The following is a 25,210-nucleotide window of genomic DNA, read 5'->3' as shown; positions in this document are numbered from 1 at the left end:
TGTAGATGCTGAAGGCATATTAATGAATTTTCATACCTTGTTACCTTAAAATCTATTCATCTATTTTTTACTTTGAACTAGTCTTCTAATAAGGCATCATTTTGAACATTATGTGTGGTCATTTGGAATCTGTTCATTCATTGACTTATGTGGCTCTTCCAAATGTTGGCACATTTTATTTTATAATGTCAAAAATATCATATTCATCAGTGTCACCACCAATCACATGAGAAAAGTGTTAAAGTTTTGAGAGCTGTCAACCTCACGGTGGCAGACACAAATTTTCCAAAATGATAATTTTTTTGAAAGCTCAAATATTATTATTGGCAACAAATATTGTCAGTTTTTCTGGAAGTGACAGGCTCATTTGCTCATTTCCAAGAAAATGTCAGCCAGTCACTCAATTTGAATAGCCGTAGTTTGTCAGCCATTCTTTAAAGGAAGAATGGTATTCCATGAACAAAGGGGCTGGTTCAGCTCTCGAATCCATCAGTCCTGAAGATAGCCATCACACGCCGTCTGTAGCAGAAGTACTTTATGTATACTGCTCATTTTGTCACAGAGAACATGACAAAGACCTGCACTCAGCGTCAAGATTTAATAAAATTAGTAATTTTTTGCTACATCAAAGACATTCTTAAGTAGAACTGACACTGATTGTACTGCATGTGATGGTGAGGAAGACACGCCTGCTAAAACGGTCTTGATGCCTTGATTCCTGCCAAGGTGCCAGCAATTTTACCCACCATGGCTTTTGTGCTGACGATACAAATGTCATACAGTAAAAAAGGCAAGTAACATCTCATTAGGATTAGGGAAACAGCCGTGATTGCCCAGATCCCCTGAAACATCTCAGGGACCCCCTAGGGGAATGGAGACCACTCTTTGAGACTCATAGCTCTAACCGATTATCCTCATATTCTGTATCTTAATTCTCTACTTAATATTACCTCTTTCTATTGGGAAAAGAGCTCACCAAAATAAATCGCCCCTCAACCCCAATGACCTACCAGTAAATCTACTTTCCCCTGTAGAGCCAAATACCCTTTAAAAATTATCTCCATTTATTGTCTCTTTTCTCATGTTTTATCCTTTGGTACCGGTTATAGCCTAGCTTCTGTCCCTATCACTTCCCGTAAATGCTCTCTTCACGTTCTCAGGCCTTCTCTGTTGTGTGATTCTAGAGGAAATGCCCCAGCCCTTACCTTCCTCTGCAGCACCTGACCCCGCTGACCACTCGTCCATCATCATATGTGCCAGGGTTTGTGCTAAGTGCTTGGCACGAGATGGCTCATTTAATCTGTGTGGCATCCCAATGATGAAGCTCCAATTATTATTCCATCTCACAATTTAAAAAAAAATAAGAAAAGTGCCCAAGATCATACAGCTCACAAGTAGAAGTGCAGAGTCTCAAACTCTGGTCTCCATGACCCCAAAACCACAGGTCATGAGCACCACAATACACCCCCCTTCTAGAAACACCCCCTTCCCTTTCCCATGACATCATTCTCCAGGTTTGTTGTTATCAGTTTCTCAAACTTCTATCATTTCTGTTCCACCTTCACCATGTTTTCCATATCTAAGTCAACTCTTTACAATTTTATAAATATAAATATATAAATGTATATGTATATAGTTGACCCTTGAACAATGTGGGCTTGAACTGCACCGCTCCACATACACGGACTTTTTTCAATAGTAAATACTATAACACTACATGATCTGAGGTTGCTTGAATCCACAGATGCGGAACCACGGACCCTGAGGGTCAACTATAAGTTATACGCCCATTGATTTTCGACTACTCGGAGGGTGGTCACCCCTAATCCCCGAGTTGTTCAAGGGTCAACTGTATTTAAAGTCAACTCAGATTTTTACTCAGCGTCAATCTATGCAACAATACCATCGGTCTGATACGCTGGTTAGATTTTTATAATGCATATTAAATTCAGTATATAATTTTCAGAAAAGTCTATTCCATGTACCACCTCAAGCCATCTTGCACACCATCAGTGTGTATATGCTGTTTCCATCGTGAGGAATGACCCTCTTTTTGAGAAAGGAGGTAAGGAAGAGAGGACTTAAGGAGGAAATGCCTTCTGTCAAGATGAAATTAAAAGAGGAGGAAAATGAAGATTTGTGTGCATCTCAATTGGTGGTGGTAAAGAATGGTTGGCCCTTCAGGCCACAGAGATTAAGGAATGTTTGATAGAGCAGCACAGAAATCATTACAGAATTAATTACTTCGGGATAAAGGATGGTGTTTTTCAAGTGAAAAGCTCGGGCTCTACTGTCCTTCGGAAACTGTTATGCAGATCAGAGAACGACTGAAGTTGCAGCAGTGCTGTCCTCAGACCCTGGCAGTGGGGCCCTGCCCTGGACCCCTGCTTTAGAAGGCTCTGCCTCAACTCTGAGTGCACCGTCCTCCGCCGGTACTTAGAGCCCCTGTAGACCACACGCCCCATGACTGGGACTCTGGAATTCTCTGTTCTCGGGGCCTGGACCGGCCTCTTCTTTGGCATCCCTCCCCCGCCCCCCCCCCACCCCTGATCCCACAGCTGATGTGCACAACCTTGGTCCCAGCTGTGGCCAACGAACAGCTGTTACAGGTGCGTGTGTATGGAGCTTGGACTGGGGTGTCCACACTCGTGCATGTGACACTCCCCATGGGGTAGTGTGGCGCTGTGACTGGGAAGAATAAGGGGGACCCAGTCATGCCACTATCGGGAGTGGACTTGATTACCCCCGAGTCAGAGAACTGAGCCAAGGAGAGAGAAGCGATAACCAGGAAACAGGAGCATCAGTTCAAAGGGAATGTGTACTGCAAATTCCACCATCAGGTTGGGAACTTGTCAACTTAAGACCAAGACATGGAGCGTTATGTGCGATTAGCACCAAGACAAGAGTCCTAGAAGTCACCACTGTGACCATTTTGATACAGATCCAGTTGGAACAGGGTAACGTAGGACACAGAACAACAGCAACAGTCGTGGAAACAGGATGACAGAAAGGGGCCTGAATGGGATGAACACAGAAAATTGTCACTTACCTGCATTTGGCTAAGATTTTCCCTAATTCTTTAGAAAAAAGGAAGTAGAAGTTTGTGAAGAAACTACACTAAGTATTGTTTTTGGTTTCAATCAGATACATATATATTGAATAACCTCTATCTTTCCGGTGTTTTGCAAGGCGCTGGTGTACATAAAATAGTAGGAAAATCAATTCCTGAAGATCAATAGTAGGAAAATCAATCAATAGTAGGAAAATCAATCATGTGGGAGAAGAGACTTCAGATGGAAAAGATTGAAGATAGCAGAGATTTGGATGTTTGTTTAGGAAGTGTGCTAGGGAAGGCCCATGAGATAAACAAGGTTTTGGTCAGCTAGGAGTGCAGTAGAAGTTAGCATAAATTTGTAGAAAGGTCAGTAAAGTTCTATAAATTTCTTTAGCTATGATCACAGTCAGGGGAAGGAACAGGAAAGGGGAATGGAGGGGGTTATATCAAGCTTCGCACAGTGACAGCTTAAAAACAAAATCCAGTGTTTGGTGAGAGCAGCACCGAAGTGGCTGCCATGCCACGTGGGCTAACTGTCATAATATCTGTCATGATATCATATGACATAACTGTCATAATATCATCATAATCACTAACGTTTTTTTTTTTTTTAGTTCTTACTACATAACATTTTCTGTTCTTAAGTCTAAATGCATCATTTCTGAACTTGGCAGGAGTCCTGTGACCACAAGAAGGTTAGCAAGCTGGGGAGAATGGAAGGGCAAGGTGATTCCAGGGCTTGATGAAGATTCCAGAAATTTGTGTCCAATTGCTTCAACTTACACTGAAGATGAATGGAATTTCAGTATGAGGGATTTGATGATTTGACAATTCCAGAATGAACACCTGAGATAGAGTATAGTGATCTTCTCTGAAGGTCATTAAAAAATTGAATGTATCATTTTAGCTGTTTTGGAATATTTTAGATGTGGTCTTGTTTGGAAGTGGGTTATAATCAAGATGATCACCCCAAACTCTTCCTATCTTTAGGGATGTGAAATTAAGCTTGGTATTTTTTTGTTTCGTTTGGATTTAGGCTCTGACTGATAGAAGAATAATGAGGATTTAATCTCATTATTTAGAATTGAGAAGATAGATTTTCAAACAAATAATTTGGCTACCTGTGCTGTGGTTGAGAGCTGTGACTGTCTGTGATGAGGTGAAAAAAAAAAATCCAATCTGGATGGGGTTCATCTTTTATTTGGTTAAGATCTGGTAACGTGGCCGCATCAGGGAAGAAATTTGCTATCGTGTGTGGAAGATCTTAATTGACATTTGTCATAACTAACTTTTAGACTTATGTTTAGAGGCATGTAGAAAAAAACGACACAGATTTGAGCCCACCTGGCTTGTTTGCTTGTTTGTGGATATGGAACAATCTTAATTCAGATATCATGAAAGTCAGCGGGCTGTGTAGGCAGAATTGTCTGTGAAAGCTGATTGTTCATGCACCGCAAAACTTGCTTTCAATTACTGAAATCAATTTTTTCCAATGCCTCAAAGCAGGGTCCATTCTGAGGCCTTTGAAAGCAATTTTTCATTTTATTTCTTTGCAAACTGACACATCACTCCATTTGCTTTGTGACAGAAGAGCCAATTTAAAGCAGTTTGCTGCTATGGCTAGCTCTCTCTGCCTCTTCTACCCAGGATCCCCTGACCCTCTAGACTGTTCTGTGCCATATGGTAGAAACAACCTCAAGATGGCTTTCTAAATAGGAGATGTGTGGCAGATTAAAAATTAAGTGAATTTATGATTTAACCAAGGAGATTCTTTCCCCAGTATTGGTACTGATGTGATTGCACTGATTCCTTGGTCAATTTTATTGCTTGGAAGATTGTAAGAATTCAGCAAATGGCTTTTAAAGAATTTTCATTTTTTACATATGTAGGTCACTGGCTCAAAATCTTATTTCCCAGTTTAAATTGTTTTCTAACTAATGTGTTATATGTCCATGGATAATCTCACAACTGTAAGGAAAATGTTTTTATCTCCTAGTGATAAATACTGAGTTCACTGCATTTCACAGAACACAACACTGATCATTGGTAGCCTCTGCTCATCTCTAGTCCTCCTGTCTGGAAAGATTAGCTTAATATGGAAAGCTGTGTGTGTGTGTGTGTGTGTGTGTGTGTGTGTGTGTGTGTGTGTGTGTGTGTATGCTTGTGTGAGTGTGAGTGAAATAAAAGGGAAATCCACTGTGCTGTATGGTTAGTTTCCAGATAATAAGTTTTGTCTTGCAAGTGATAGTTTTAAAATACTTTGAACTCTTAAATTTACTACAATTTAAAATCTGTATCCAGGAACATAGCTGTTAATACTGGAACTTTAGCTACAGCCTCAAGTTTGAACCCCTAGTAAAGCCATATCCCGGAGCCTATAAACGTATATGAAAGATGCTCTGAAAAATATTTCTTGGCCAGCATGGCATGGAATGGAGAGTTGGGGAGGATGGGATGGTAAGGAGGAAGGGTCCGGGAGGAGAGCTTTCCCTGAACACAGGCAAGGTCAATCAGGCTCATGTAGGTGACGCCACTTTCTCCTTGTTCACATAATATCCAGAAGGTGTGCTAATTGGTCAGCAGTTTTCCAGAACTGCTACCTTGGCTTTCAGAGAGTGCTCTGGGGTATATTTACACAATCATGGAGAAAAAATTTCTTGAACACATTGTACCCAGTACTGTGACTGAGCCCTCAGTGTCTGAGTGTGAACCGTAGCCATAGCCTAAGGGCTAAAAGTTGTCTTGTATTTTGATCTTTTCTGCCATTTGGTTTAAAAAAAAATGTTTGCATTTTCAAGAAAATCATTATTACCCATATATGCCAATTTTGTTGTTAAGAATTAGTACAGTACTGGTCTTTTCATTTTATTTTGGGTCACAGGCTTGCAAAGCTTTCTTTAGGACTGCAGTAATTAAAGGTCCATGGCTCAGATTTATAGAACCACTGGAATCTGGATATCGAGTCTAATTCCCTCACTTTTCAGAAGGTGAAATAGAGTCCTAGAGAGATTTGTTGATAAATGGAGAGAGTTGTGTTTTTAACTATATTTTATAACAGAATTGCTCTTCAACATTTTAATTAGGGTTTTGTTATGATGTTTAAGTGTCTGATACTTGGTGAATATAGAGATTGAAGATGATTTACTAAATCAAAAGGTTGCAGGGCATCTAATAGAAGAGAGCTTATCCCTTCTTAGTTTTTTCTTGCTTTTCTTCCACATGCATTAGCCACTTTTAGCTCCACCCCAGATGAGATCTTCTTATTTTCTACCTGAGCATGAATTGGCCCTGTTTGTTTCCCTAACATGCTAGGAGCTGTTAGGTTAACTGTTTCTTAAGCGACAATCATTAAATAAGTATCCACTGGACTTAAACTATGATCCATGAAAGGAAAACCAGACATGATTCCTGCTCTTGAGTTGAGATAAATACATGCAGAACAGTAAATAACATCACCTTTCAAATTATTATTATATGATGGCATAACAGAAGCAAGGTTGTACATTATAGACAGTAAATAAGGAGGACATATCTGCATTGATTCTATACCAGATCAGAGTCTGGTGATGTGTTAATCGAATGCTTGGCAATCACTTTCTTGGTTTCCCTATTCAGACTACTGCTATTGAGGAAACGAAGATAGAAAAGATGGGTGGCTTCATTTTACACTGAAACTTTGGAATAGAGAGCATGGGCTGGGTGGCATGCTGAAAATTATGGATGAAGAATTTTTAGACAAGTTAGGATGGCTGCATTAGAGAATCCAAGAAATCCAAGCCAGTATCTGTCATTATCTTTATAACATATGAGTGACTTGTTGGGGTGTGTGTCTAGTCATTGCAAACGCTGCCTACAAGGCAGTTCATGGGGAGGGCTGAGGAGAAGGTGCATGTTAGAAGCTAAGTTGCATTTGGAGAGAAGTGCCAAGGTAAGGTTGCGAGGTTTACTGGTCACAATCCCAAATTTGGAATGAAAAAGTTACCCTTTTGTTCAGTGTTCAAGTTGGGAGTTTGCCCTGCAAGAGACAATCTCAACTGCTGACTTTACTTGAATGTACTTGGAAAGAGAAGGACTTAAACCAGCCATGAACAGGAGAAGAATGCCAGGTTTTCTGGAAACATCGCCAAAACCCAACAATTTCTCAGAATTTTCAGAGGCACCAGAGGAGTGTTTGCATTTCAATGGAAAAAGTTCTGAAAGCTCTGAAAACTATTCCCAGTTTTACTTTTTCATTGAAAGGCAAAAACCATTGCTGTGAATAAGACACAGAAGCATTTGCTAGGGCTTTGTTGAGAGTTAAAAAGGGGACCTCTGGGAAATTTTAATTGTTCAACCCTTCACCACAAAGCCAAGACAAAGAGGATTGAGTCATAATGACAAATAGAAAACAAAACTACTGTTAGCTTTATACAAAAGTACCCAATGTCTGGAGCCATTTTCCGCTAGCCTGGCTTGGAAAGAAAGACAGAACTTTCTAGGTTTAAAGAAATGTCCTAGCAACAACATTGCAATAACATCATCATACTCCTCATAAGTACATATTCATCGTAAGTATTAATCTTCTCACACACTACAGGTACCTGGTTAGGTAGCTTGGAGATTATAGCATTTAAAAGAGGCAACTTTTGAGAAAAAGAACAATATTTCCGGTTGAGATACGGAAGGATTTTTAAATAGACCTATAGTAACAGTCAAAAGTAAACAAAATTATTTTATGTCTAACTATACCTCAACCAGCTTGAAGTTGGCACTCTCCAGTAGAAATATAATGTCAGCCATATATAATTAAACATTTCTAGTAACTATAATAAAAAAAGTAAAAACCAACATGTAAACTTAATTATAATACTGTATTTTATTTAATCCAATATATGTAACATACTATCACTGCAATAAGAAATCAATATAAAAAATTAGTAATGAAACACTTTACATTTTTTCTTACTAAGTGTTTAAATTTTGTAAATATTGTACACTTACAGTCTCTTTCCATTTGGAAGCTAAATTTTCATTGGAAATACAGTTGACCCTTGAACAGCACAGGTTTGGACTGCCCAAGTCCACTTATACATGAATGATTTTCAATAAAAATATACAGTACTACACGATCCTAGGTTGGTTGAATTCCCAGATGTGAAACCATGGATATGGAGGTCTAGCTATGGGACTTGGGCATCCATGGATTTTGGTGTCCACAGAGGGTCCTGGAACCAATCCCCAGCAGATGCTGAGGGAGGACTGTACTTGACTGGTATTCAGATATCATAATACTTACATTCGAAAGGGTAGATTCACAAACATAGTTTAAAAATTTCCAATAACTGAATTAACAGTTTTTATTTTAAACTAATTAAAAGGAAATAAAATTGAAAAATCAATTTCTCAGTTTTACCAGCCCCATTTCAGGTACCCAGTAGCCAACATGTGGCTAAGTGGCTACTTATTAAATGATGCAGCTCTAAGAAGTTGCTAAATTTTTAAAAATTATTATGCTGTAATTTTATTGTTTCGATTAGCTAACCTCGTGAATTTTTGAAAGTGACTACTGATATTGTTTTATGTAAAGATATTTGGGGCGGTAATACAAATGTTGTATGAGCTTTGACCTACCCTTTGCTATAGAGGTCTGTTTCTCCATTTAAGATTAAGTATGCATATATTGCTAGAAATTTTCAGAACCCTGAGCAGACTTGGCCAGTGGGGCCCAGGGAGTCGCTTGGCAATGAGGTGCAGTGGGTGGAGAGGAAGATGAGGAGGTAAAGCAGGGTAGAAGGAGGGTGTTTTTCCACCAGGCTCAGAAATGTGAACAATATCTTTCAGGTAATATGACATCACCTCCTATTTTCTGATTATTAAAATAATGATTCCTTATTATAAAAAATTAACAGCATTCAGATAAGCCTGAAAAGACAATAAAGCCATCCATAATTCCACCACCCAGAGTTAACCCCTGGTAACAATGAACATACTTCTTTTTAGTTTTTTGATTTATTCAGACAAGGACTGCTTTCTATAGGGCATTCTATAGTCCCTTTGGAGGTCCTAACCTGATGGCTAGTAGGGGGACTTTGCTCAATCATGAGTTATATCTCAGTCTTAAAAATACTTACTTTCTGTTTCAATATTCAATCTTTTCTGAGTTTCAGCCTCTATCAAGGCTAGTTTAAATAGTTTCGTTTGGATGAGCTAGACTCTAGTTAAATGCTCAGTCTTCCAGATTTCTGCTCCTTTCCCCTCCCCTTTCCAAGGTCACAACTGAGTGTATGAAGCAAGTCCTTGTACCCTTCTGGCAGTGACCCTGACCTCAGGGGCAGAAGGGCTGCTCTGATTTACTCCTTACCAGTGACTGCAAGATGCCCCTGATTCATCTGGTTCCTTTTCTTTCTTTCTTTTTTTTAATCTTACCTTCATTTACTCCTTTTTTTCTAAAAAAAATTTATTGAAGTATAGTTGGTTTACAATGTTAATTTCTGCTGTACAGCGAAGTGACTCATTCATATATATATTCTTTTTCATATTATTTTCTATTGTGGTTTATCACAGGATATTGAATATAGTTCCTTGTGCTATACAGTATCCATCACACACACACACACACACACACACACACAAAACCTCAAGAGACAAAGAAGAAATTAAAACAAAACTAACCTGCTAATTTCATTCAGGAATGTCCTTGATAAAGCAATATATATATAAAATCTCAACTTTTGATTACACATCTTTTGAATTTTCTGTGCGGCTAACTAGGAAGTACAAATAAAGTACTTCTAATTTATGTTGAAACACAATGGGTATTTTGAGGAAATGCACTTATGTAATTATTTGAGTTGTGAGCTGAATTAGCAATTTTTTTTCATGGAACACCATTTTTACTTGAAAGAACAACTGATAGACAAACTGAGTAGTCAGACTTGCATTTTTGGTGGACATTTTCTCAAAAATGAATGAAGTGAGCCTGTCATTTCAAGGAAAACAACTGGAAGTATTTGTTGCCAAGAACAAAATTTGAGCTTTCAACCCAAAAGTAGAAGTTTAGAAAATGTGTATCCACCACCATATGAAGTTGACAGCTTCCCGATACTTCAAAATTTTTCTGATGAGATTTGCGATGATGGTGATTTTTGATATTGTATAATGAAGTATATAAACATTAGGAAATTCTACATAACTCAGTGAACTAATATTCTCCAAATGATCAATGCATAATGTTTAAAATCATGCATGGGTTAAAGATTCATTTGGAGTTCAAGATAAATGAATGAACTCTAATGTAGCAGTATGAATGTTCACTGATATGGTTTCAGATTCCAAGTTGTAACTAGCATTTAAGAAAGTATTAATTGTCGAGTTTTGGCATAGTATCAAAGAATATCCACAGTTATCTGAAAAGGCTATTAAAATACTTCTTCTTCCAGATACATATCTGTGTGAGGCTGGATTTGTTTTCCTATATTTTAACCCAAACAATAATACCACAAGATTGGAAACAGATCGGAGAATCCAGCTGTCTTCCATTAAGCCAAACATTAAATAGATTTGCCAAAATATAAATAATGCCACTCTTCTTACTCATTCTTTTGAAGTTGGAAAAAGTTTCTTTCATAAAACTATGTAGTTGACAATGTGGTGGAGTTATTTTTATCTTAGGTGAATTAATAAATAAATATTTTAAAATTTTCTCAGTTTTAATTTCTAAGATGGTACCTAAGCTTGGGCTACTATAACACATTATCAGAGGCTTAAACAATAGACATATATTTCCCACAGTTCTAGAGGCTGGAAGTCCAAGATCAAGGTGGCAGTGTCTGGTGAGAACTCTCTTCCTGGTTTGCAGATGGCCATCTTCTTGCTGTATACTTACATGACAGAGAGAAAGTTCTCATGTCTTATTCCCTTTTTATAAGGGTGTTAATCTCATCATGAGAGCTCTACCCTCATGACCTAATCTAACCCTAATTACCTCTCAATGACTTTATTCCAAATGGCATCACATTGGAAATTAGGTCTTAGCATATGAATTTGGGGGGAACACAAGCATTCAGTCTATGGCATATAGTGACTGTCAATAGATATAATCCACATAAACAAATATCTATCAGTAGTTAAAATAGAAATGATTAGGGTCCTCCATAATTTTAAAGAATTGTGAAAGCGTTCTGAGATCAAAAGTTCGAGAACCACTGCTCTCTCTTTGACCCTGAGTTTTCGTTCATAGCGATGCAATTCTGTGATCTGGTCATCAATATGGTTTCTTATATTTAGAGCTTGGTTGGGAGCTAAAAGAACTCCTAAAAATCAATTCTTGTCTTGGTAAAGAGTAGATTTCAAGACTATTTCAAAAAATTCTGCTTCAATAACCAAAAGCTGAATATTGCCTTTGTATTTCTCCTCCTCTTTGCATTTCTTCTTTCTGCAAGAACAGGTCTCATCCTAGATGCCCAGCCCCAGCCCCTGAATGCGGACAGGTCCCAGACACAGAAATGCAAGGAAAAAGAATCGGACTCTATTCCAAAAACATTACCCCAGAAATACACATTTGAAAACATACTTATGGTATTTAACAAGTGAAACCCTACTGTACAGACTCATTTATGATTTGCCCTTCTCCTTTGTCATGAGCATATTTTCATTTCATGAATATTCCTCGAAAATGTGATTTGTGGAGCTTGCATAGTATTTTACTATCAGCCCAGTTCATTTGTTGTGTCTCCTGCCATCAGCAAGGTTTAGATAAGAGAATGGTGTTTATGTTCTAAGAAGGTAACTCTAATGACCATACTGAGAGACCCAGGGGAACCTGTCAGAAATCTATTGTCCTCACTTTCTCCCCAAGAGAGGAGTTATCAATTTAATCACACAGAACGCCTCCTACAAAACCAACATTTCTAAGAGAATAAAAAAGAAGGCTCCCTTCTGGTACAGCTTTTTTCCAAAATCACAATAGATATTCATCACCTCCCTCCTCAATCCCCCATTCTAAACCTCCTGATCCTCAGCCAGCACTTTTCGTTGTTTGGGTTACTCGTCTGGTGTCACCACCCAGATTGGCATCCTTCAGGGATGTGAGACATTTAGTTGCTTTTTGCTCGGAGGACTGGGATTGCTGCCATTGCTTATTTTCTGTTCTCCCTGGGTGTGAATGCACTAAGAGACCTTCCAAGAGTCCCCTGGGTTCTAGACTTCCTCCTTCCTGTCCCTATTGGGCAGAAGCATCTCTAGTTTCTTATGGAATCAGAGTCAAATCCCCTTGCCAGTAGAGTGACTCCTTTCTTTGCCTTCCCCCCGCGCTCCCCCCTCCTCCACCCCCAGTGGCAGAGGAGTCCAAAGTGTTCAGAAACTTAATGGGACTTTATCATTTCTCCTTGTTGAAAATTTCCTCTCCGGGAACCAGTAAATCAAACCCAGTGGTCTAAGTTTCCAGGAATGGGAAACACAAATTCTGCAAGTCATTCGCTGTGAGTAATGAAGAGAGAAACAGCCTCGTATTCCAGTTATTGGGACACAGCTCTATCATTCAGTATATATGCTGTATCCTGAAGGACGAGGACCCAACTCAGACAGGTGTATTTCTCAAGCTGGTGCCTTAGCTGAGTCTCTAACAAACAGGCCATTCCATCTTTTGTTGGCTACTTCTGGGGAAAGCAATACATGGTCAGTCTAGTGGATTCCATGGTTGTGCACCCACCGTCATACCTCATTTGCCAAAAAATGAATCTCTTGATTGGAGGCAGTGTTGGGTGGGACACCTGTTGGTAGATCAGTCTTTCTGAGTGTCCTGACACGAAGGGCAAACCTACATTTGGAACAGATACAGATTCCAGTAGGACAAATTGCTGCTCCCTCCAGAGTGGAACAGGTGCAGTGGAATCAGTGGATGGCAAGTAGCTGCCTAGTCTTTGCTGCAAGCAGAGAGGGCCTTCAGTAGTGGCAGGAGCTCGATCTGTGTTGGTGACAGGGAGTCTCGCTGTGGGACCCATGCAATGCCTCCATCCCTGCTCTCACGGTCACTCCACTCATGCACCCGCTGTACCAACACCGGGGAGGCAAAGCTGAGAGGCAAACTGATAGCCCTTCTGTCTACGTGATTGTTGAGAGATTCCCTTGGGATGGATGTTCCTGAGACACAAAGATCTTCATGCACTGTTTGTGCCATTCTCATATGTCCACGTATCTTCTCTGTAGATCTCATTTTCCTTATTCTTTCAACCTCATTTTTTTTCGGGCCTTTTCTTGAACAGAGCTGAGCTATTGATACTACTGGTCTCTACCTAGAGACCCTTGCATGTCTACCTCTCAGGGTCCTCCTTCCATGCAAAGTGGTTGACCATATATATTTTCTTATAGCTTTCTCATCTGCAGGAAATTACTTTTGCCACTGTCCTTAAGAACCACCCCGAGGGGCTATAATGGGGTTGCTGTCTATGTTTGTGAAAACAACATATCACATTAAGCCAGCTGTGAACCAGGCCCGGGTTATTTCTTCTATCAGTTGGTCACCTTCAGACCATAGGTGTGAGTTGATGGAGAAACATCCATGCAACAGAGGCAGGTGGCATGGGAATATAAGTCGCCTATTTACCACCTATTTATGTGATTTGCTCACACCTTCTAGAACTGCCAGGCCTGATTATAAATAGAATATTTCTGCTGTATATTGGATCGCTGCTGCGCATATCTGACCTTATAACTTTGTGGATCTGATAACACTCCATTCTTAATAGGAAGCTCCAGTTACTGGAGTTCCATAGGCATCCCATGGTCAGGTACTTTCTCTCTTAGGTGTCAACAACTATTTTCCAAAAGGAGAGTAGTCTAAAACTGCTGAAGGCATGGATTTGCTCCAGAACCCAAGAGGCATGTGTTGCAGCTCTTCTGTTGGGACTTGCCAGAAATTCTTATAGCATCTTTATCCATCGTAGGCACATCTGGTACTATCAGACATGCTGGGTCATGTTGCCAAGTGACAGAGCAGCTTTCACCCTAGCCTGGGCTTGCTTCCGGGTCCTCTCTTGGTCTGAGCTGCCCCTGAACTGGCAGTCCCCTGAGTGTCTCCCAACATGGATCAGACCAGTATCCCCAAGTACAGTATTTGCTGCCTCTAAAATCCAAGGAGGTACACCATGAACTCAGCCTCCTTCTTAGTGGTGAGAGATGCAAGGTACAACAACTTGTCATTTCCGTAGAGGCAATGCCCCACATCTCCCAGAGTGTTATACCTCCAAAACCTTTACTGATGTGGGAGACTCTTAAAATTTCAGGGTTTTACCTCCCACTCTGTTGCACACATGTATCTTTCTAGGACATCTGGGGAACTTGCCATTTCCTGTTCTACAGGGCAAATTAACATGATGTTATCAGTAGAGTGAGCCAATGTGATGATTTGCAGAATGTCAAGGTAATCAAGCTCTCTGTGGAGCATACTCCAACAAAAGGCAACAGAATTAACATAGCCTTGGAGCAAGAAAGTGAATATTCTCTCTTTTGTGTGAAGGTGATCTGTGTTTGATCTTTTCTATTGAAAGAGAAGAATGCTTTCCCTAGATCAAAATCCACAAAGCAGATGTCAGAGGCGGTGCTGATTTGATGCAGCAAAGACACCATGTCTGGCCAGCTATCCTTTGGTTTAGATTACAGTAGCTCTTGAATAGGGAGGTGATGGAGAGTATCGCCCTTGCATCTTTTAAGTATTTGAGGACTTAAAATCTGAAAGTACTCCTGGGATGTGGAGTTTCTGATTTAGCATCTTGGCCAAGGGTGGAAGCAGTTTTAGGGGATTCCACTCATCTTTTCCTATCATAATGGCCAGGACCACACAGCTAAGGGGACCAATGTGAGAATTATGCCACTTCTAAGTATATCTATTCCCAATTACAAACTCAGAGACAGAGAAAACAAACACAGGGTAGGTCTGTGAACCCATTGGACTCACTGAAAAATAGATACAGGTTGAAATTCCATTTATCACTAGGTCTCCACAAGCCTGTACTCTAACTGGAGGATCGTGATGGCGTTTTGCATCCTTAGGTATCAATGTTATTTCAGACCCTGTATCTTACAGCCCTGGAAAAGTCTGGGTATCTTCCCAAAGTGTAGTTATCATAACAAATGATGGCAAGTCCCTTTTTGAAAAGACTGGGGGAATTTTTACCATGTCCTCTTGTCATAGTTTTGCAAGGCCCTTTCTCAAGGGGATAAGATCTTCGTTTCAACCAAGGAGCTCTGTCTGTAGACCAGCATAGGTCTGGAAACTGCACGAACATCCATGCTTTTTCACTGAAGCAGAGGATTTCACCATCTGCTCTCTCCTCTCAAGTGCTTTGATTACATAAATTGAGAAACATCGTGATCAGCTGGCCATCCATCTTGCCTCCAGATTCAAATGATCTATTAACCATTGCTACAGATCACTGCAGATCCAGCCCCCTGATTACCACCCCAGTCTTCTCACCCATTATGGGAACCACATCTACCTTGTCTCAGAAAGCCCAGTGTACACCTGGCTTCTACCATCCCCACACCATCATCCCCAGTCATGTTATAGTGTCCAGTTCTCTTACAGCATCTTCAACTGTCAATCCTGCCCTACAGAAAAATTTGTTGAGCTTCTCAAAAATGCCCTACAGAAAAATTTGTTGAGCTTCTCAAAAATGAGCTTGTACTCACTAGTGCATTCCGTATTGCCTTAGAGAAAGGAGTGTTTTGTGATCTGTCCTGGTTATCATGGTCCAGTGGTGAGTTCCACGGTTTTACACATTAAGTCCATTTTGACAATTTCCCATCTGGAGGCGTCTGATCCCTTCCTTGGTACTGTGCCCAAAGTTCTGGCATCTCCATTTATTTTCTGTAGGCCATATTCATACCCAACATTCAAGGAACCGTACCAACCATTAGGATTAGCTCCAGGAATCTTTGCAAGAACAACATAGGTAGTTCCACCATGTCCATAAATTGTGCCCTTTCCAACTTTGTATTTCATCTTGTCCCCACCTAACCAACACCCTCAAATTTCACTCTCACATGTGTTCTTCTGATTCCTGCTGATTGATATTGGTGATGCTTTCAGCATGCAAACTATTTTATACCAGAATGTCCCCTGTTGGGCTGTGCTGATCTTAGTATCAGCCTGGAGGTAATGAAGGGGGTAATGGAAGATCTTGAGGAAAATAAGCATCGTCTTATCCCTGCCTTCGGTGTGTTTCTGTGTGACCTTCATGGAAGGTGAGGTTGTTGTCAGGCAAGGGGAAGGGGGTTGCTCCTGCTTGGCTGGATGTTCAAGACTCTTCTATCTAAAGAACTCCCATCCCAGATCTTAGTGTTCAACTCAGCCACCATCACAGTTTGATCCTGGGCCTGATTTTGCAGCATAATCTGCCCTGATGCTTCAGGAGTTGAAAGTCTTCTTCAAAGCTGTCATAGGCTCTCTGGCTTTGAAAGAATACCCTGAGTTGGCAGTAGTCCACCCTGAGCCTATATCTTCCTTCTTCAAGGTTTCAAATGCTGTTAGAAGAAGCCAGCCTACTCCACAGCCCTTATAATTATCATGGTCCAGACACTGCATATTTCAATGACTCACCTTCCACTTGAACCTCATCTAACCACTCACTAACCACAGGTAAAAGCCTTAGTAACTGTGATGCCCCTGCTTGTTAGGGATTACCGTCACATCACTCTTGGCTCCCACTGTTGTAGCCCAGTACACTGGACGAGCGTTCTGAATATTCATGACCACTTGGAACCTTGAAAGTTAACCGTATTTGGAAATAGGGTCTTTGCAGATGAAATTAGTTGTTAAGATGAAGTCATAGGGGATTAGGGTGAGCCCTAAATTCAGTGAGTGGTGCCCTTACAAGAAGGCCACCTGAAGAGACCCACAAGCACCCCGGGAAGAATGCCATTTGATGATGGAGGCCGAGATTGGAGGGATGAAGCTACAAGATGAGAAAAGCCAAGGTTTGCTGGCAATCACCAGAAGCTAGGAGAAAGGCATGGGACAAATCCTCCCTCAGAGTCTCCATAAGGAGCTAACCAAACAGAAAGTTTGATTTCAGACTTCTGGCCTCCTGAACTGTGAGAAACTAAATCTCTGTTGTTTTAAGGCACCCAGTTTTAGGTACTTTGTTATAGCAGCTGTAGGAAACTACTACATCCCGGTTCCCAAGAAGGCAGCATCTGAGGCAGAGGTCTTACATGCTCGTCCTGAATTGGTACAATCAGTACAACCCCAGGGAGCTGAAGTGAGGGTCAGTGGAGTGAATCAGGGACGGGAGGGTGGCCACCGTGAGGATGCGATGTCTAGTTGGCTGCCAGTAGAACCACTGGAAAAAAAAAGTCTCTGTACTGTCTGTTGAGGAAATAAAGGGAGAGTAATATGTCCACTTGGTCCCACTTCCCATTGATCAAAAGCTCTCCCCATCAGGTATTAACTATCCTCTACCTACAGGTTGCATGTGCATTGGCACCAGATGCTCAGAAAGGCCCTAAGATGGGGAACAGTGTGTTTATCTGAGGAGATCGAGGCTCAGCCCAGTCAGGACATAGAGGTAACGGAAAGAAAGGGGCTGAAGATGGCAGGTGTGACAGGTTTTTCTTATTCGTTTCTACGTTGTGGTTAGAAAGCCCACTATTTTAGACGATTATCTTATTAAAAAGAATCAACACTTGAAAGTCTGAAATTCAATTACACGTACATTTATTGAGCGAGACATGGTTTCTGCCCTCAGGTAACTTAGAATCTAACAGAAAAGTTAAGACACATTTTCATATAGTCATAATACAAGTCATAATGCCATAAAGGAAGGACGCAGTGCAATGCCAGCATAGGGGTAGGCGTGCGAGATTCGTTCCTGCATTCATTTCTTCAACAAATATTTAGTGAGTGCCTTCTCTGAGGTTACAGAGATGAACAAGACAAGGAATTCAGTGTACTGGGGGAGCCAGACACATACAGAAACAATTAGAATTCTATAAGTGCAAAGATAGAGATACGCGAGGGTCTAATGGGATAATAACAGTAGTTATAATTCATTGAGCACTTATTAAACACTTTACACAAGTTTCCCACTTATTCCTCACAATAACCTTACAAGGTAGGCATTGCTATCCTCATTTTTGATATGAGAAAACTAGCACTCAGAGAAGTTAAATAAATTGGAGAAGTCCCAAAGTTTGAAAGTTGAAGACATGGGATTCAAACCCAGTTCTTATGTATGACAAGCCCCAGCTCTTAACCACCATAGGATTTTGCTTCCCAGTAACACAGGAGCAGGGCATCTCATGCGAGCCAAGGCAGAGGCCAGGGATGCCTGTCCGAGCTGAGGTTAGGGATTAGGAGGCCTCAGGAGGTGAATGGAGGGTAGATGATGCTCCAGCAGAGGGGACAGGATGAGCAAAGGCAGGAGGCAGGAAACCACCCACTGTCCGGGGATCACGGCCATTCTAGGTCGTTGGAGAGGAAGCAGGGAGGTAGGAACTGGCAGAAAATGTGGTTGGAGAAGAATTAGGATCATGGAGGACACTGCGCATGTGTTAGGAGACAAAGTTGGATGATTGGCACTACTAAGGAGCTTTAAGTGGAGAAATGCCAGGCTTGGGTTTACATCTTAGAGTGAATATGGCAGTATGGAGGATGGCGTTGAGAACAAGGGTGGGAGGACAGTTAGAAAGTATTGCAGTGTTGCAGGCCAGACAGGGTGAGGGTTTGAACTAGGAAAGTAGCAGACTGGATGGGAGGAGAGGAGAAGCTTGAGGAAGATGTAGGTGGTGAAGTTAGTGGGCTTGCCTCTGGCTATGGGGGGGTCAGCGCAGGGAGAGGTCTGGCTTGACTCCTCGGCTCCTGTCATGGGAGACAGAGGAGATGAATGGTGATGGCATCAAATAAGGAAAAAAACGGGTTTGGGGCTTAGATGATGAGTTCAGCTTCCGTCATGTGGAGCTGGGAGTGCCCATGGGCCATCTAGGTGAAGAGGTCCAGCAGGAAGTTGGAAATCTGAGTCAAGGTCCACTACAGACATGTGGGCTAGAGACAGGGATTTGGGAGCCATCAGTCTATGGGTGGAGTTACAGCAAGGGGAACGGAAGAGATTCCCCAGGCAGAGTGGGAGAAGCAGCTGAGTGAGGGATGGTGATGGCGGGGAGGGAGGGATGGGGTTAGAATGGGGGGATGGGAGGCAGCATCATGTTGGAGGGGGCCTGTGAGGAGGCCATTTAAGAGAGAGAAGAATGGACACCACAGGCAGTGCAAATAGTAGGAACAAAATAGGGAGAAGAGCAAGGATATTTTCAGGGAATGTGATAGTTCAATTTGGCTGGATAATAATGGGTCTGATGCCATTATCAGGTAATACTGGGTAAAAGTTATATTGCTGAGGGTCTTAAAGCCAGGCAATGAGAAGCTGGGAGCAGAATGACGCTGTAGGAAGTTTGTTTTCGAAGTGTGCAGAGTGGATTAAAGGGAGAAGTTATATGTACAAGGGAACATTATTCAGTTTTAAAAGGAGGGCAATTCTGACATGTCTCCAGCATGGGTGATCCTTGAGGACATTTTGCTGAGTGAAAGAAACCAGTCACAAAAGGTCAGAAACTGTATGATTCCACTTATATGGTGTACCTAGAGTAGTCAAATTCATAGAGATGCAAAGTAGAATGCGGTTACCGGGGGCTGGAGGAAGGGGAGAGGGAGTTATTTAAATAATAATGGGTATGACACTTCAGTTTTGAGGATGAAAAGAATTCTGGAGACGGATGGTGGTGATGGTTGCATGACGAATTAAAAATGGTTAAGATGGTAAATTTTAGGTTATATGTATTTAACCGCAATCAAACATTTAAAAAGGAAAAAAGAGAAAAGAAAAGGGAAGAGTGGTGAGGGGTAGGGCGTTTTCCAGAGGCGATTTCTAATACCCCAGGCAAATGCTAGTGTAGCTAGAATTTGGTAGGCAGCAGTAGAACTCAGAGTGGGAACATTAAAAATGCTGTGATTGTATGTCAGAAGTACTCAGATGTTGACAATGTTATGTGGTTCAACCTCACAGAAAGGAAAGGAGAGACAAATTCTTTAATGAAGCCCAAGAAATGTACATTCTTATGATTTAAGTTAATTGCAAAATATTTCCTGGGGCACTTGCTTTCAAACTAATAACCCAAATAGCAAATATTTTCCATTTTCAATCATCTTAGTTCAATTTGAAAAAGGTTTTTTATTTTTTATTGGAGAAACTCATCCTGTCTTCACTTGGTTTAGTGTGGAGTTGAGTTGCCAGAATTGCCCTCAGTACACATTTGTCTTTTGTGTTTCAAAAGGGGAAAGTTTCCATCTCCCCATTTCATCCTGAAAGCTTTCAAAAAGCCTGGGCAGTGTCCAGCGCTGTCCCCATAACTCACTTCATTTCAGCTCTAGTTCTTGCAGCTGGCAGCCTCAGATGCCAAGTTTCTGCTTCAGCACTGGTCAAAATCCCATGCCAGGCTTTGGTACCACCACCTGCTGACCCATCTCTCAGTTGAGAGTTTTTAACTTTTCAACAGAGCAATGGAATGAAAGGAGCAGGCTTTATTACCACTTACAATCGACCAGGGTTTTTAAAAAATCACACACATATAAGTGGTGCTCAAACTTTGCTGTATGTAAGACTCATCCCCGGAGATTGTTAAAAAAAATTCCCAAGTGGGTTTCAAGAGATTCTGATTCAGTGCATCCTGGGTGGGCTACAGAAATCTGTTTCTAACAAAAATTTGGTCCAGGTGGTCCATACATTATATTTTTTGAAGAACTGATAAACCAAATCAGGATTTATTTTTTCCTAAGGATAATTACAGTCACCCTAGTAATATTGTCATTTTAATTCGGTAATTACTCTAGCGTGCCAAGTACATTTCAATTCAAAATATTTCTGAAGAACATTTTTCTAAGCCTTGGATATATTTTGAGGAAATGAATGGATAAAATGAAGTACTATATAGGTTACCACAGTTTTTTTTGCTCTTTGGGGACAAAAGTTGTGGCTATTGATTTTCATGGCTGTGTTTCTGTTTTCTCCAGCTGTCCAAGAGTTGAAGTGGGAGAAAGAGAAGTTAGAGCATTGAGAAACAGAGCTGGTGGAAAGTCATCGGGAATGCTAACGTCACCCAGGATAACTGCAGGAAGGGGGTGGAGAGGAGTGTTATGAGCCAGATAGGGAAATCCTCAGAGAAATCTGGGAAACAGGCAATTTTCAGAGTTGAGGAAGAGTAAGTACACCTTCAAAACAGGAGGAACTTTTGCAGGAAGGTTATCGAATAAGAGTCTGGATATATCAGTGTGAACCAGTTTTCGTCCCTAGATGCCAAGGTTCTGAGGGCATGGGAGAATGACTCATCTCTGCTGAAGGGGAGGGGAAGGACTGTTATTTCCATGGGTACCCACTGGCTAAGACAGAAGGATGCCAAAGAAAGGTACTGGATTTCTCCCAACATCTCTTTTGTTGGTCAAAAGAGATTTCTTTAAACGATGAAATATTGTTTGGCCATCACACTGGGTAGAAGACCAAAGGACAAGCAGTATTTCGAGTGAGGATAAGGAAACCCAAAACGTGATGACCTCATGGATCGCACAATGCAAACATAGACAAAGAAAATATTCAGAAATCGCTTTTCCTTTGGAAGCTTGGTGGATGGAAGAACATAGTCTTCAGAGCAGGGATTGAAGAGTGGGACACTTAGGAGTCAGCCAGGCAAGGTAAATGAGTGATGATGGCTAGGTGGAGAGCATGAACAAGAGAGAGCTCTGGCCTCACCTGAAGGGGCTGACCTTGATTCTGCATGTTTTCAGGCAGACAGGTAGGATGGAGGGTAACAGAAATTCCCCATCACTGACCAAAGAGTCCCAATTTAAAAGGTTGCCAACTAATCCAAATATTAAATAAAATGCATTGTAGGTCAAACCAAAAGTATCTGTGGCCAGATCTGGCCTGTAGGCGGCTAGTGTGGTCTTAGCTTTGGAGCCAGAGAGACCTTGGTGGGAAGCTGGCTCTGGAGCTAGTCATTAAACCTCTCTGACCCTCAGTTTTCTCATTTATAGAATGATGGGTGGAATAATATGTAACTTTCATATTTTCACATACTCTTTAGTATTACTAAAGATTACTAAATTACTAGATTACTAAATTACTAAAGATTACTAAATACTAAAATATTTAGTATTTTCACATACTCTTCATGTCAAGTGATGTATGTATTTTTCTGGTGTCTGCTACCCAGTAGGTGCTCAGTAAATGGCTCTTATATTGACCGGAATTATGCATTTTTTCAACATTTCCTCTGAAAACTTCATAAACAAATATGTCACCTTAGAAATGTATCAATACAAGATTGCTGTGTCCACAGCTATACTTTAGGTTAAGGTGTGACTGTTAGTATAGAAAAGGCATGTGGCTTGGTTCACTTCCCCCAGTTGCCCTGCTCTGGAGCCTCCTCTTTAGATCCACTGGGCCTATAGATGCCTGAAAGTCATAGGCAGAAATATACACATTATACACTAAGAGAAACAGTCGGGGAACCTTTACACAACATCACGAAAACATTTATTAAAGGAACTCTTTCCATGCAATGCTTTGCTAGAAACCATGCAAAGTGAAATAAACAACACTCTTGGAAGACCTAAGACACATTCCAATGACAATAGAGATTTTGTATGCATATAAAGAGGGATATAGCAAATGAACAAATAAATTCATGAAGCAAAAAAAAAAAAAAAAAAAAAAAGGAAGGGAAGGAATGTCTGCATTAATTGGCAGGAGAAGAAGAATCGGATGCATGTCATATCAGGAGGAGACCATTCTGCCTTTTTCCATTGATGAGAGAGTTCATGAAGAGATAAGATTTGAAAATTGACTAGTCTAAAAAGATTCCTTGGTGAGTTAACATGAAATGAATGTCCAGAGAGAAAGTATTTCAATAGAAGGTAAGACTTGAGCAGAGGCTCAGAGATGAGAAAAAATGATCGCTTAAGTGGATTTGAAGAAATTCACCTGGAAGAATAAGATCCTGGTGAAAAACCAAGACGGGAGGGACGAGGCGATCCTGAGAATTAAATGATGCAGGGCAATACTCTTTTGTTGGACTCAGAGTTGGCCTTCCTCAGGTAGAGCGTCCGCAGGCCTAGGAAAAGTCTGCCTTCTTCTAGCTGAGCACTTATTTAATTTGACTTTTTTCATGGTGGTTTTCAGTTGGTTTAAGTCAACCAACTCCTCTATTCTTTTCTACAGTCTTCCTGAGTTAGTTTAGGGTTATCTAACTACTAAACTAGTACTGGGGATGGGGACTCAGGAAAAAGATACGAGCACAATTGCTTAGTTTCTAACAATAGTCATGGAGCTTTCCCTTTGGCTGACTTGCTGAGTCACGAGCATCTTCAATGGCCATCAAGCGCTGACGCGCGGAAAACTGGCCGAACTCCCTTCCTCTTGAACTATATCCCCCGTGACCTTGCCCACTGCTGTATCTGTCTGGACTTTCTTGTCAAAATGACATTTTGTTTCTGTTAGACTAAATTTGTTCCAACGACTTTTTCTCTTTTTGAAAACTTTGTGTCTCATGATCAACTAAGAAGACAAAAAAAGGAGAAGGGAGAGGAAGCCTAATTTTTTATAAAGTCTTTGAATTTGTCAGTTTAACTCAACAGGAATAAAGAAATAAGCTGATTTGAAATGTCAAAAAAGTTTTCAGGTGCCAATATATATTTCTTGCCTTTGGCTGTTCTGAATTTAGGTAAGAGAAACCAAAAGTAAGTAGTTAAGTTTATACTATTCTAAGAAGAGTGTTTGAGGCTTTCCTGGTGGTTCGGCGGTTAAGAATCCAACTGCCAATGCAGGGGACACGGGTTCGAGCCCTGGTCCGGGAAGATCCCACATGCCATGGAGGAACTAAGCCCGTGCACCACAACTACTGAGCCTGCGCTCTAGAGCCCGCGAGCCACAACTACTGAGCCCGCATGCCACAACTACTGAAGCCTGCGTGCCTAGAGCCCGTGCTCCACAACAAGAGAAGCCATGACAATGAGAAGCCTGCGCACTGCAATGAAGAGTAACCCCTGCTCGCCACAACTAGAGAAAGCCTGCGCACAGCAACGAAGACCCAACACAGCCAAAAATAAAAACAAATAAACAAATTAATTAAAAAAAAAAAAGAAGAAGAGTGTTTGGTAGTGGTATTTGCTGCTTGGGTTCATTCTGCCTCCCCACCTAATTACCAGCTATGCCTCTTCAGCTGGTAATTTAACTAAAGCACACCCTGCTTTAGCTTCCTTTATTATACATGGGAAATGGGGGTGCATATAACAAGACCTAACTTAGATTGACCATGGAGATTAAATAAATTAATGCATGAAAAGCACTTAAGTACTGAATAACTGTTAGTTATGATTATGAATATTACTATATTGATTATGATTAAGATTGAGACAGTATGACCCTAATGGTAGAACTAAATTATGTTAGCCCTGGTCTAAGGTCCTCAGGTGGTTGAGCTACTATTAAACACCTTGGTCAACCATTCTTCAAATATCAGGACACACGGGGGATGTTAGCCAGGGGCAAAGTTTCTGCTTCACCATATTCCACAAAGGCCTGGAGTTTTAAAGATGCCCCAAGGGGCCAAATGAGAATTCAGAGTAGCGGATGTTTATTGCAGCCCCAGTTTACTAATTCCAACTTATACTAATTCAGCAAGTGATCTTTTCAAAGAGAGCTTTAATATTCAAAAATTCTCTGTATCTGCTTATATATTCCCTTCAGCTAAGCACTAATATACAGTGTTTAGGAGGTAACACCTTTTTGAAGAGTAGTTATTCATGAAAAAAGTGTAATTAACAGTCTTTTTTCCTCTTTGTCATTATAAATGGTGTCCAAGTAGTTCTTGAATTGCTAGATAATATTTATAGACCTTGAAGTTAGAGAATTTAGCAAGTGGCCCCATGTTCCCATTGACAATGGATATTTCCAAATACATGTGAAAATCAGAAAGTTGGGTGTCCTGTGCAAAAATGTCTCCGTTGAAGTTTACGGCAGTTTCTGGACACAATCACATCAATAATGCATATCCATGGGTAGTTTACCAGGTTCAATAACTGTAGTTTTGGGCTTAATTGCCAACTTGTTACCCTAATAGTAATTCCAGACAGGA

The 25,210-nt window shown here is 40.9% G+C and overlaps 1 protein-coding gene across 1 annotated transcript in view; it reads right to left on the bottom strand.

The window, feature by feature from the left end:
* The window catches only part of AQP4 (aquaporin 4), a 177,034-nt gene that overhangs the window by 20,261 nt on the left and 131,563 nt on the right, over positions 1 to 25,210 (bottom strand). The window lies entirely within an intron of this gene.

This window comes from Balaenoptera borealis, assembly GCF_965194805.1.
Source record: "Balaenoptera borealis genome assembly, chromosome: 14".
NCBI lineage: Eukaryota > Metazoa > Chordata > Mammalia > Artiodactyla > Balaenopteridae > Balaenoptera > Balaenoptera borealis.
This window is presented reverse-complemented; position numbering and strand designations above follow the sequence as displayed.